The sequence below is a fragment of the Tasmannia lanceolata genome, unplaced genomic scaffold, assembly GCF_043159265.1.
Source record: "Tasmannia lanceolata isolate RefF3 unplaced genomic scaffold, GAP_Taslan_0.1 ptg000005l, whole genome shotgun sequence".
Classification (NCBI taxonomy): domain Eukaryota; kingdom Viridiplantae; phylum Streptophyta; class Magnoliopsida; order Canellales; family Winteraceae; genus Tasmannia; species Tasmannia lanceolata.
The window spans coordinates 9,027,618-9,040,066 of NW_027518682.1; the positions used below are offsets into that span (position 1 = coordinate 9,027,618).

The following is a 12,449-nucleotide window of genomic DNA, read 5'->3' on the forward strand; positions in this document are numbered from 1 at the left end:
TGTGGTTCCGTAGTGGTTCCGAGATATAAAATGTGGTTCCGTACTGGATACGTGGTATAAAATGTGGTTCCATAGTGGTTGTGGGGTATCAAATGTGGTTCCGTAGTGGTTCCCTAGAGGTTCCGGGGTAGAAAATGTGGTTCCGTAGTGGTTCCGAGATATAAAATGTGGTTCCGTACTGGATACGTGGTATAAAATGTGGTTCCATAGTGGTTGTGGGGTATCAAATGTGCTTCCGTAGTGGTTCCATGGTATAAAATGTGGTTCCCTAGAGGTTCCGGGGTAGAAAATGTGGTTCCGTAGTGGTTCCGAGATATAAAATGTGGTTCCGTACTGGATACGTGGTACAAAATGTGGTTCCATAGTGGTTGTGGGGTATCAAATGTGCTTCCGTAGTGGTTCCATGGTATAAAATGTGGTTCCCTAGAGGTTCCGGGGTAGAAAATGTAGTTCCGTAGTGGTTCCGAGGTATAAAATGTGGTTCCATAGTGGTAGTGGGGTATAAAATGTGGTTCCGTAGTGGATAAGTGGGTATAAAATGTGGTTCTGAGGTATAAAATGTGGTTCCGTAGTGGTTCCGGGGTAGAAAATGTGGTTCCGTAGTGGTTCCGAGATATAAAATGTGGTTCCGTACTGGATACGTGGTATAAAATGTGGTTCCATAGTGGTTGTGGGGTATCAAATGTGGTTCCGTAGTGGTTCCCTAGAGGTTCCGGGGTAGAAAATGTGGTTCCGTAGTGGTTCCGAGATATAAAATGTGGTTCCGTACTGGATACGTGGTATAAAATGTGGTTCCATAGTGGTTGTGGGGTATCAAATGTGCTTCCGTAGTGGTTCCATGGTATAAAATGTGGTTCCCTAGAGGTTCCGGGGTAGAAAATGTAGTTCCGTAGTGGTTCCGAGATATAAAATGTGGTTCCGTACTGGATACGTGGTACAAAATGTGGTTCCATAGTGGTTGTGGGGTATCAAATGTGCTTCCGTAGTGGTTCCATGGTATAAAATGTGGTTCCCTAGAGGTTCCGGGGTAGAAAATGTGGTTCCGTAGTGGTTCCGAGATATAAAATGTGGTTCCGTACTGGATACGTGGTACAAAATGTGGTTCCATAGTGGTTGTGGGGTATCAAATGTGCTTCCGTAGTGGTTCCATGGTATAAAATGTGGTTCCCTAGAGGTTCCGGGGTAGAAAATGTGGTTCCGTAGTGGTTCCGAGATATAAAATGTGGTTCCGTACTGGTTACGTGGTATAAAATGTGGTTCCATAGTGGTTGTGGGGAATAAAATGTGGTTCCGTAGTGGTTCCCCATGGTATAAAATGTGGTTCCCTAGAGGTTCCGGGGTAGAAAATGTGGTTCCGTAGTGGTTGTGGGGTAGAAAATGTGGTTCCCTAGTGGTTCCAAGGTATGAAATGTGGTTCCCGAGTGGTCCCGGGGTAATAAATGTGGTTGTGTAGTGGTTCCGGGGTAGAAAATGTGGTTCCGTAATTCTTCGGAGGTATAAAATGTGGTTCCGTAGTGGTTGTGGGGTAGAAAATGTGGTTCCCTAGTGGTTCCGAGGTATGAAATGTGGTTCCCGAGTGGTCCCGGGGTAATAAATGTGGTTGTCTAGTGGTTCCGGGGTAGAAAATGTGGTTCCGTAATTCTTCGGAGGTATAAAATGTGGTTCTGTAGTGGTTGTGGGGTAGAAAATGTGGTTCTCTAGTGGTTCCGAGGTATGAAATGTGGTTCCCGAGTGGTCCCGGGGTAATAAATGTGGTTCCATAGTAGTTCCGGGGTAGAAAATGCGGTTTCCTACTGGTTCGGAGCTATAAAATGTGGTTCCATAGTTGTTGTGGGGTATAAAATGTGGTTTCGTAGTGGTTCCGGGGGTATAAAATGTGGTTCCCTAGAGGTTCCGGGCTAGAAAATGTGGTTCCGTAGTGGTTCCGAGGTATAAAATGTGGTTCCATAGTGGTAGTGGGGTATAAAATATGGTTCCGTAGTGGATAAGTGGGTATAAAATGTGGTTCCGTAGTGGTTCCGGGGTAGAAAATGTGGTTCCGTAGTGGTTCCGAGATATAAAATGTGGTTCCGTACTGGTTACGTGGTATAAAATGTGGTTCCATAGTGGTTGTGGGGTATAAAATGTGGTTCCGTAGTGGTTCAGAGGTATAGAATGTGAATCCGTAATGGTTCCCGGGGTATAAAATGTTGTTCCGAGGTATAAAATGTGGTTCCGCTGTGGTTCGAAGGAATAAAAGAGTGCTTCCAAGAGTAGGGAACTTATTGTTCCAATTGTGGTTGTATCATTGTAAATGGTTGTTCATATATTACTTTGTATTCAAATTTTATGGGGGTTTAATATTGGTTCTTATCCTAATAGGGTTTGCGAAAATGGTGGAAAGAATGGCTTCTTTTATGTTACACGTTGATGGGTACTTGAAGGATAAAGTATCATTTGAGTATATTGGCGGGACGAAGATGTCTTTAATTGTGAATCGGAATATAAAATTTAAAGAATTTGAGTCTCTAGTTCACCAAAAAATCCATACCACAGCAACCGGTATCTCACAATCTATACAATGTCGATATGTCGTGGATCCATATCAAATCGTGTTGTACGACATTCGAAATGACGATGACGTAGCTATGGTGATGATGCTTTTTGAGAATAGCCTCTTCAATTGTATGAGCCTGTACATAACCAAAGAGTACAGAGTAGGAGGAATTAGTTCTGCACCGATCCCCATCCGGAGGTAAAATATTCAGTAAGGTGGAAATTTTCATTCTTTGAACTCTCATTCCATTACACTATTAGGTGATGTGAAATTTGTCATTGGTCAGGAATATGAGGGATCGAATTCAACATTATGAATATCCTATTTTATATGGAAATATTTGTGATCCTTCTTCTCGTCCTCTTGAACCGCCATTGAACCTCATAAATAAATCCATCCGTGCAGCGTCAGCAACATCTAATCGAAATGACGTTGGTGCTCCGAAGAACATACAAATATTGGGCAGAAACCGAGAAGATACCAATATTCCTCGGAATCCGAATAGATATTCAGTGGACTTGAACGAAGACTATGAGGACCCTATTTTTAATGTGACAGAGGAAAATACATGGTAACATATGAGCACTGCCATGTAATCTTGTAATTACTAATTACATTTACTTCGCCAGTTCTATGTTTCTCTCATACAATATTCATTCTAACGTACTCCCTACTGTGCAGGCACGATGCAGAGTTCAGCAGGGATTTCCATAGTGATATGCATGTTAGTGATGGCATTGAATGCGAGGATGGTAATAGTATAAAGGGTGATGATTCATTTGGTGATGATGACTTCGTTGAGGACAGTGTGCGCGAAGGTGACTTTGGTAAGGAAGATGAGTGCGAAGCTGTACGCCCCCTCGTTGGTGTACAGAACGTTGTGGGCGACCCGTTGTGTAATACATATAGAAGGGAGCGGTTGGAAGTAGATGAGATGGTTGTAGATGAATTAAATGAGGGACGTATAGGACTTGAGGAGATGAAGGTGGGGGGAATCTTCCCGAATTTGAAAGTATTTAAGAACAAAGTGAAAGAGTACGCAATTGAACGGAAGTTTGTATTCGTCCCAGTAGATTCAAAGCCTACAAAATATGCTGTTAGATGCAAGGATAAAAGTTGCCCCTTCAGAATCAGTGGGAGAATTTGTTTGGATCATGTTATGGTAAAACGGTTTGTGCCAGAGCATACATGCTCAGGTACTATGAGGGGTAATGACCATCCCCTTGTCACAGCAGCTTGGGCAGCAGACACCTGTCTTGGGTTATTTCCCTGCCCAGGAGACGTGAGGCCTACTCTGATAAGAGCATACATCAAGGATAAGTGGGGTATAACCATAAGCTATGTGAAGGCTTTCAATGCGAAGGTCATTATACACGAAAAAATGTGTGGAAATGCCGAAGCGTCTTACCGCATCCTTCCTGCATATGCTGAAGAGATGGAGAGATGCAATCCTGGCACCATTATGTGTGTATATCGAAGTCGTCAGCTATGGACCGGTGGAGATAATACATTTGCTCGTTTATTTTGGTCATTCGGCCCTAGCATTCGCGCATTCAGTCGAACAATTAGACCACTGATACTAATTGATGGGACACATTTGCGAGGCAAGTATAAAGGAATTTTATTAGCTGCCACTGCAGTAGATGGTGACGGTGGATTATTTCCGTTAGCATATGCAGTGGTTGAGAATGAGATGTATGAGAGCTGGCTATGGTTTCTTCGTTTACTCCGCCAAAGGGTGATACCAGCCGAAAAAAACAACAACGAATTCACTATTTCCTCTGATAGGATGAAGGGTTTGCCTAGAGCTATAGACGAAGCATTGCCGGGATCATACCATAGCTACTGTATTCGTCACCTCAATGCTAATTTTCTGAAGACCTTTAAGAGTCAAATACTTTGTAAACTATTTTCGAGAGCCGCATATGCTTTAAGGGAGAGAGAATATAAGGAGACGATGGAATGTATTAAAGAGAAGAATGCAAAAGCAGAGAAATGGATATCTGAGATTCCTAAAGAAAAGTGGGCTAATGTATACTTTAAAGGGTCTAGGTGGAATATGTTGACAACTAATGCAGCGGAGTCCTTCAACAACGTATTAAATGGCGCACGGGAGTTACCCATCGCGGCTCTAGTCGATCACACTAGATGGAAAGTACAAGAGTACTTCCACCTTCGCCGCAAGGCTGCTTCTGAATGGAAAATGCATTTGACCCATAATGCAGAAAAATGGTTAGCCAGATCATGTCTGTATGGCAGTAAGTTCACACCCCGGCCGTGTAGTTGGAATGAATATGAAGTTATATCGTCAACTAATACGGATCGTGTGGACTTAGAGCAGAGAACGTGTACGTGTGGTCTGTTCCAAATTATGGGATTGCCGTGTGGGCATGCCATAGCAGCCATGGGAGTCAACAAGGTGGACAAATATAGGTACTGTCAGGATTGGTTTTTGGCTTCAACTTATCGGACTACATATGACGACGTGATTCACCCTACTTTAGATCGCACACAATGGCCGGAGCCATCCCATGTTTTAGAAGTAGTGTTGCCACCACGAGTAAGAAGACAGCCTGGACGACCCAAAAAAGTACGAATGGAAAGAGGGCTACAATTTGGACAACATCACAACTGCAAATCATGTGGGGAACCTGGACACAACAAAAGAACGTGCAAAAATCCCCCCCTTGTAAATCTTCAGTTAAATATGACGCCCATCGGTCCATCCGCACCTACAGAAAATACGTATGTTCCATTATGACTCACTTGATATGATTTCTCTATCAAACCCATCATTTTATTGATTGTTGCATGTTTTTCTTGTAGGTCCGGTGTCTCATTCGCACCTCCTTTCTTTGCTTAGGGATGGAGTTGTTGGTTTGTTTGTACAAAGTGGCATTGATTTTGGGACTCTTCATACTGCACATAAATATTTACTCACACAGAATTTGTATAAATTAAACGTTATTATAGACTTATAGTATTACATTGGTTGTACAGCTGACCGTGACTGTTGTAAAACTTATCATTAATGTATCATTGGTGTTGGCAATATCATTGGTTTTTACTCACTACCGAAAAGTCAGTCGGCCCACATTGTTTGGATCATCTAAATCGTTCATTTGATACGACATCACATATATTGGGTGTGCTCAAATAATCAGGTCCATCGAATGGAGGTAATCCTTCCATCTGTGGACGAACAAAGTGTACATACGATTACTCGAAAGTCTGAACCTAGCGTTGGACTTCCCAATGACGAGAGCGGAAGCGCAATATCACTTCTTTCCCGTCCGGACGAACAGTAGAGTTGCAAAGTCTACTGGCCGTCCGACGGAAGTCCAGTAGACTTTGCATCTCTAATTGGGATAATTCGGAATTCCGAACCAATTTCCGGACTTCCGACGGAAGCCCAGTAGGTTGGCAACTCTACTGGACATCATTCGGAAGTCCGGACGTTGGGTCGGAGTTTCGAGGCGGAATTCCGAAGGAGTACTCGGATTTCCGACGGAAGTCCAGTAGACTTTGCATCTCTACTGGGCATCATTCGGAAGTCCGAGTGTTGTTTAGGCACTCCGAGCCCTTCGGACTACCGATTGAACTTCGGTTTTCCGAATCGGAATTCCGAAACAACTTACGGACTTCCGACGGGCGTCCAGTAGACTTGCCAACTGACTGGACATCATTCGGAAGTCCGGACGTTGGTTCGGATTTCCGACGCGGAATTCCGAAACAATTTCCGGACTTCCGACGGGAGTTCAGTAGGTTGGGAAGTCTACTGGACTCCCGTCGGAAGTCCGTAAGTTGTTTCGGAATTCCGACTCAGAAATCCGAACCAACGTCCGGACTTCCGACTGATGTCCAGTAGACTTCCCAACCTACTGGACATCATTCGGAAGTCCGGTTGTTGGTTCGGATTTCCGAGTCGGAAATCCGAAACAACTTCCGGACTTCCGACGGGAGTCCAGTAGAGTTGCCAATCTACTGGACATCATTCGGAAGTCCGGTTGTTGGTTCGGATTTCCGACTCGGAAATCCGAAACAACTTCCGGACTTCCGACGGGAGTCCAGTAGACTTCCCAACCTACTGGACATCATTCGGAAGTCCGGACGTTGGTTCGGATTTCCGACGCGGAATTCCGAAACAATTTCCGGACTTCCGACGGGAGTCCAGTGGAGTTGCCAATCTCCTGGGCATCATTCGGAAGTCCGGCTGTTGGTTCGGATTTCCGAGTCGGAATTCCGAAACAACTTCCGGACTTCCGACTGATGTCCAGTAGACTTGCCAACCTACTGGACTCCCGTCGGAAGTCCGGAAATTGGTTCGGAATTCCGACACGGATTTCCGAAGTTCAATCGGTAGTCCGAAGGAGTCCAGTACAACAGCATATATGGTTCCGGACCGGGTTCATGTACGTTACTACACGAGGATCTACCAATTCAATGGGCTTCATCACATGTATACATCATTTCTGGCGCAAGATCATTCAGATTATATATTAATGATGATCATTTGGGTGATGAACTCGTAATGTTAAGAACTTGATGTTTAAAGCACATATCTTTTGTGTCGGATGGAGAAAAGAGTGGAATTGTGGAACATGTCAGTTTACCGGTCCCCACTACATTTTTCATCTTTACCCCAGTACAAAGAGCTTTTTCCCGATCCTGGTCACTCAGAAGCTTTTTTGTGTTTGTTGTTTTTTAAAATATGTTTTATGAGTAAGCTGGGGTTAGGCAGGACCCCGACCAGATATATTTATGGAAACCAAAGATATACATGAAGGAAGAAAACAACCTCCTTACATAAAAGGGGGGAACAAAAAGAGGCAAGAAGCCCAAACAACAACATCCAAACACAGGACAGAACCTGCAAAAACAGCCCAAAACAAAAAAACAAAGCTCGAAGTGATTTCTTTGCGTTTGGTAGGGGCAGAATAGCTTGGAGATGAAGGGGTGGATTTCTGATCATTGAAAAGATTTGCCCAAGGGAGACTTGCAGACCATATAGATCAATCCTCATCCAGAAGGTTGCTATTCAAGGACCAGATGTTGAAGCCATTCCTCATCCACGACTTCTTCAAGTTGCCAGAAACGCTGAAGAGAGCCCGGATTTGGAACAAGCCTTACCTGCAAACAACCACAATTATCATAATGAATAAGTAGAACATTTTGGTGTTTCCCAATTGTGTGCAAAATATCCACTCACCCTAGCAGGTTGATTTCCGCCACCTACTTCAGGAACGAGGAGAGCAAGTATCGGATCACCCGCGAAGCAATTGAACTCTAATGCATGTACAACCAACAACAATGACTCCCAGGTAAGAATGTGAACAACTTATAGGGATACTTTCCCATAGACCCCATTCAACATTTCCGAAAGTAGGGAAGCTCGCATAGCTGTAATATCTTTCTGGGTGAAATCGAGGCTAGCGTCACGGGTAATGTATTCCATCTCTTTCAAAACGAACAGCCCACAGTCGTGGCTGGAAAACATCAAGCAAAACCGAGAAGAAGAATTAATCGTTTACGGAGGTATCGTAAACTGAAGTAATTGCACGTAACATACCTGTTACCTTGTAGGGGCCGATCGACCACTACATCAATGGGGAATGCACTTATATCAATGTCTTTGACCATTCTGAACCATTTAACAAAGTAATCGACCTACAAATCAAGAATTCCGTACGTTAGGGCAGTAGTAAGAAAAAATTAATTACTAATTGCCATACGAATCAAGAGTAGTACTCACAAGGGGTTGCACCTTCCTACAATCTGTGTGACTGTAAAGAGAATCGTAAAGAAGGAAGGTATGATGCCCCATATCCAACACGAGAAGTACCCAATGAACCATTTCAATGTTAATTGGAATGAGTACTTTTCGTATCTCTTGAAGAGGGGTGTTCTCTACACGAGTTACGAATCTGGAACATGCATCGGGACGTTCACATCTTTCGTCAAGAATAACTTGCTGCAACCAAAAAAAGAAATGTTAGAATTGCCCGCAGCTTGGGAAACAAAAATCACTACTTATAAGTTAATTTAATCTCACAGGTAGATGGGTAGCAAGGCAAATGCATGATCCCTTTTTTTTTGTTCGCCAACATTCGTCCCGCAAGTTCAAGTAATCCGTATATACATTAACAATCTACATAACAGACCATAGGTCAACGAGAAGGAATTCTAAGAAGATATGTGTACCAACGCATTATTCACGCTTTACGTTACTAACTGAACCATATAACATCTTACCGGAGATGATATCCACCCTCTACGATCGGTTAGTATAAGCAAGTCTTCTTTACACATGTGGTACCCATCACTGTGAATGACTCTCTCACTGCAAATCGAGTAAAAAGTCAGCTACCTCTATGGTCCTTTGGTCATATAATTGTACTTAAACAACCTATGTATGCAATTAATCGGAGATATTAGAATTAAAAAACAATGTAGGTTGTACGAAAATTTACGTAGGTGGTAGCGCTGCCAATGCATCCACCTTCATCGCTGCAGGCCCGGTGATATTGCGAAGAGCATACATGCTTTTCCGGTTGCTTATGACATACGGTGAACTGACTGCTCTACTAGGTTGTAACTTCCTTCGACGTTGCTTCACATTTTTTTCAATGCTCCCAATAACTTTTTCATCTTCTTTCTTATTTGATTTCTTACTCTTACTGAGGTTCAAATCAGGAGTGTCAACCAAGATAACCATTTTAGCTGCAGCATCCCTGACATCCCTAGTAATTAGGCTATCAATAGAGATATGTTCTACGCTATCATCAACTATGTGTTTCCCCATATCATCTACAAAAACACCATCCCCTACTTCCCCCTTCGCAGTCACTATCTCGGGTTCCCCATCCATATTGTCGGCCTCTCGTTCCCTCTTTCTCGTTATCTTCGTTGGGATATTATTCCCTGACTCCAAACCTTCCCTCTTTATGGAACCTCTCCCGAACAAATGAATTTTTACCTCCCTCATTTCACGTTCAACTCTGGTTAACCTCTCCAACAATGAACTATTTGTAACAGATTCATCTACTTCGGACTTCCCATGTTCCCCTCTTCCTCTCGTACTTCTCCTCCTTCGTTCCCTCCTCTGATATGTCGCAATTGGCCTCATTGGATCCCTCAGTACAGGCAGAGTTTGACCCCTGCAATCCCCCACTGGGACCACAATTGAACCGACTGAATCGCAAGGAATACTACCATCGTCGTGTTGATCATCGAGTCGAAGTAGAGATTCTTCCCTTGCCGTAGCTTCGACCCTCCTAACCACCTGGAATACATTCCATATTGCTAATTACAAATACGACTGTAAAAATAACACGAAAGACATACAACGACCAACATGCATTATACTCTCACCTCTACGGCTTTCACCGTCCCATGAATAATAGAGTCAATCAACTGTTGATGCTCCATCTTCTTCGTATTCATCTGAGCGGTCCACTTAAATAGACGCGGATACGCATCAGGAGAATTAGGTGCCCATAACGTGGTATGCTCAAATAGCCATACCTGATATCAAAGTAGATTAGATCCGCATAAGATAGAAAGAAAAAAACTATATGCAATGAATGGAAAATTACCTGTAAAATGATAGAGCAACCCAATATATGTCCCTTTCCACCGAGTGCAGCATGTGAATCTAATGATCTGACCAAGAACTCATGAACGGGAAAAGCCCATGCAACATTTCCTATAGTCTGCAGATCAATATACGGGAAGAGGCAAGAACATGCCTTCTGGTCCCTCTGCGCAAACAAGACAGTGCTGCAGAATAACAATATCAAATGCTTCACAGTCGACTTCACCAAGTCTTCTTCGTCTGAATCCATATCGGCATGAATAACCTTCACCACCTCGTCATAGGTGGCGGTTGGACCCCCAAACCTCCAACCATCCACAGTATCACTGCTAGACCAATCAAATTGCGGCCTTTCCCCAATCATACTTAAACCTAATATTTTAGCTACATCACTAACTAGAAATGGGAGTACGATGCCGCCCAAACAAAAACCTTTCCGTTTGGGATCCCATTTATTTACCATTGTCGTCAAAATCTTCTTCCGCAACTCGACATCTTCGAGGCCCTCATGCAGAACCAAATCTGTAAATGGGGTATCCTTTATGAAATCCCTATGCACATCCCGTAACCGAATATTTTGTAGGGACTCGTGAAAGCGTGATGGACAGCATCTAGATAAGACATATTTCGCCTGCAAAAATGGCACTATTAAACAGTTGAGCGAGAAACAGCAGGAGATGCAGACGGAAAATATAACAGTTACTCACCATCACGAAAAAGGAAACAATTGTTGGGAAAGATCAACAATTTTGTTTACTTCGTATGTATCTGTCGAAACCACCAACAATCACTTGAAACACAATATTAGTCTATTCAAACACAGTATTACTCCTATGAAACAACAACGATAAAGAAACCATATGTAATCACTTTAAACAACACAGGGCTCCCCAAATAACTGGAAACAACCAGACGTAAAGATCATGAACACCATATATGACAACCGTAGCTAACCCCTTCAAATTTAAACAATCAAACATCGGTTCAAACAACATATGGCTCCCCAAGTAATAGCAACCATAACAAACCGTACGAGAGTCAAGCAAAACCATTCAAACTTAAACCACCAAAAATCACTTAAAACAACCATAGCTATATAGATACTTGAATCAAATTCATAAGAACCATCATAAACATACCATGCAAGCAAGACACACAATATAACGATAATATCATATAATCCATCCATCCATAATAACATATCAAACCCGTATATAACATAACATCCATGAACCATTAAAAAAAAAAAAATTTAAAAGAAACATAACATCCATCTATCCATAAATCAACCACAGCAACGCTCTAATGATCTGGGGGCAACAGATGGTGGACCAAGTTGGTCAATGAAGAAAGCTGCTCCGTGAGTGAGGTGACCGCTGTGCCCAAGTCCTGGCGGAGGGTGGAGATCTCGGTGCGTACCCCAGTCAAAGCTTGCTGAGTCGCCAATTGCTCTTGATGATGGGATTGTAAAAGCTGATTAACCGCGGTAAAGTGCCCGTCAAGGTGCTGACGATGTGCACGAAGCTCCTGCGCAACAAACTCCTGTGATGCAAAACGCTGAGCCGGCTGACGACGAGGGGGAGCAGGGCCCTGTATATCAAGCCGCATGGCCTTTACAGTTTTAGCATTGAACACAGTTGCGTGACTAAGGCGTTCTTCACCACCTTGTATCAACTTCTCATGGTTGAAGACATGCGTGAGAAGCATCCCGAATGGTAGACTAGCCAAGGCCTTTGTCCTCGTGTCCTCCATGAACCTAAGGAGGATATAGCCAAGGTGAAGGGGCGTGCCGCGAAGAAGTCGGTGCATAATAAAAGCCTCAAAAGGCCGGACCATGTCAGCATTGCCTCCGCGAGGCGTGATATTGCTCGTCAGAATCTTGTGTAGGACTTTGCACATAGGGGTCAGGGAATTGTAGGATACGTTGGTTGACCCGTCAGTAGGTGGGCCTTCGCAACCAAGCTCCCCATAGGCGGCGACCGGATCATCTATACAGGCACTAATGTCATCCATGGTTCCGGGCCAAAAGTAGATTTCGTCGCCTGTGGTGGGAAGAGAGACAACTTCACAAAACTTTTGAACTGTCATATGGATGGTTTTGTTGTTTACTCTGGATTGGAAGACCTTCAAATCTCTGTCGAATCTGTAATTGGCATAGAATTGCTTGACGAGAGTCGGGTACGAGTCACAGTGAATTTCGAGAAAATTGACCCATCGAAAGGCCAGAAATAAGGGTTTCACATTATAAACTTCGACATCTTTAAAAATGACTTTCCTACCTCGGAGTATGCCCTTCCTTTCTATACGACCGAGGGACCC

General features: G+C 43.4%; 1 long non-coding RNA gene across 1 annotated transcript; it reads right to left on the reverse strand.

Moving 5' to 3' along the window:
* Positions 1-7,247: 7,247 nt before the first annotated feature.
* On the reverse strand, positions 7,248-8,337 carry LOC143876579 (uncharacterized). The gene is made up of 4 exons (XR_013250421.1): positions 8,289-8,337; positions 8,106-8,203; positions 7,746-8,022; positions 7,248-7,666 (listed from the first exon to the last, which is right to left on the reverse strand). It is a non-coding gene; the product is annotated as an uncharacterized LOC143876579 (long non-coding RNA).
* Between the last annotated feature and the right edge of the window lie 4,112 nt (positions 8,338-12,449).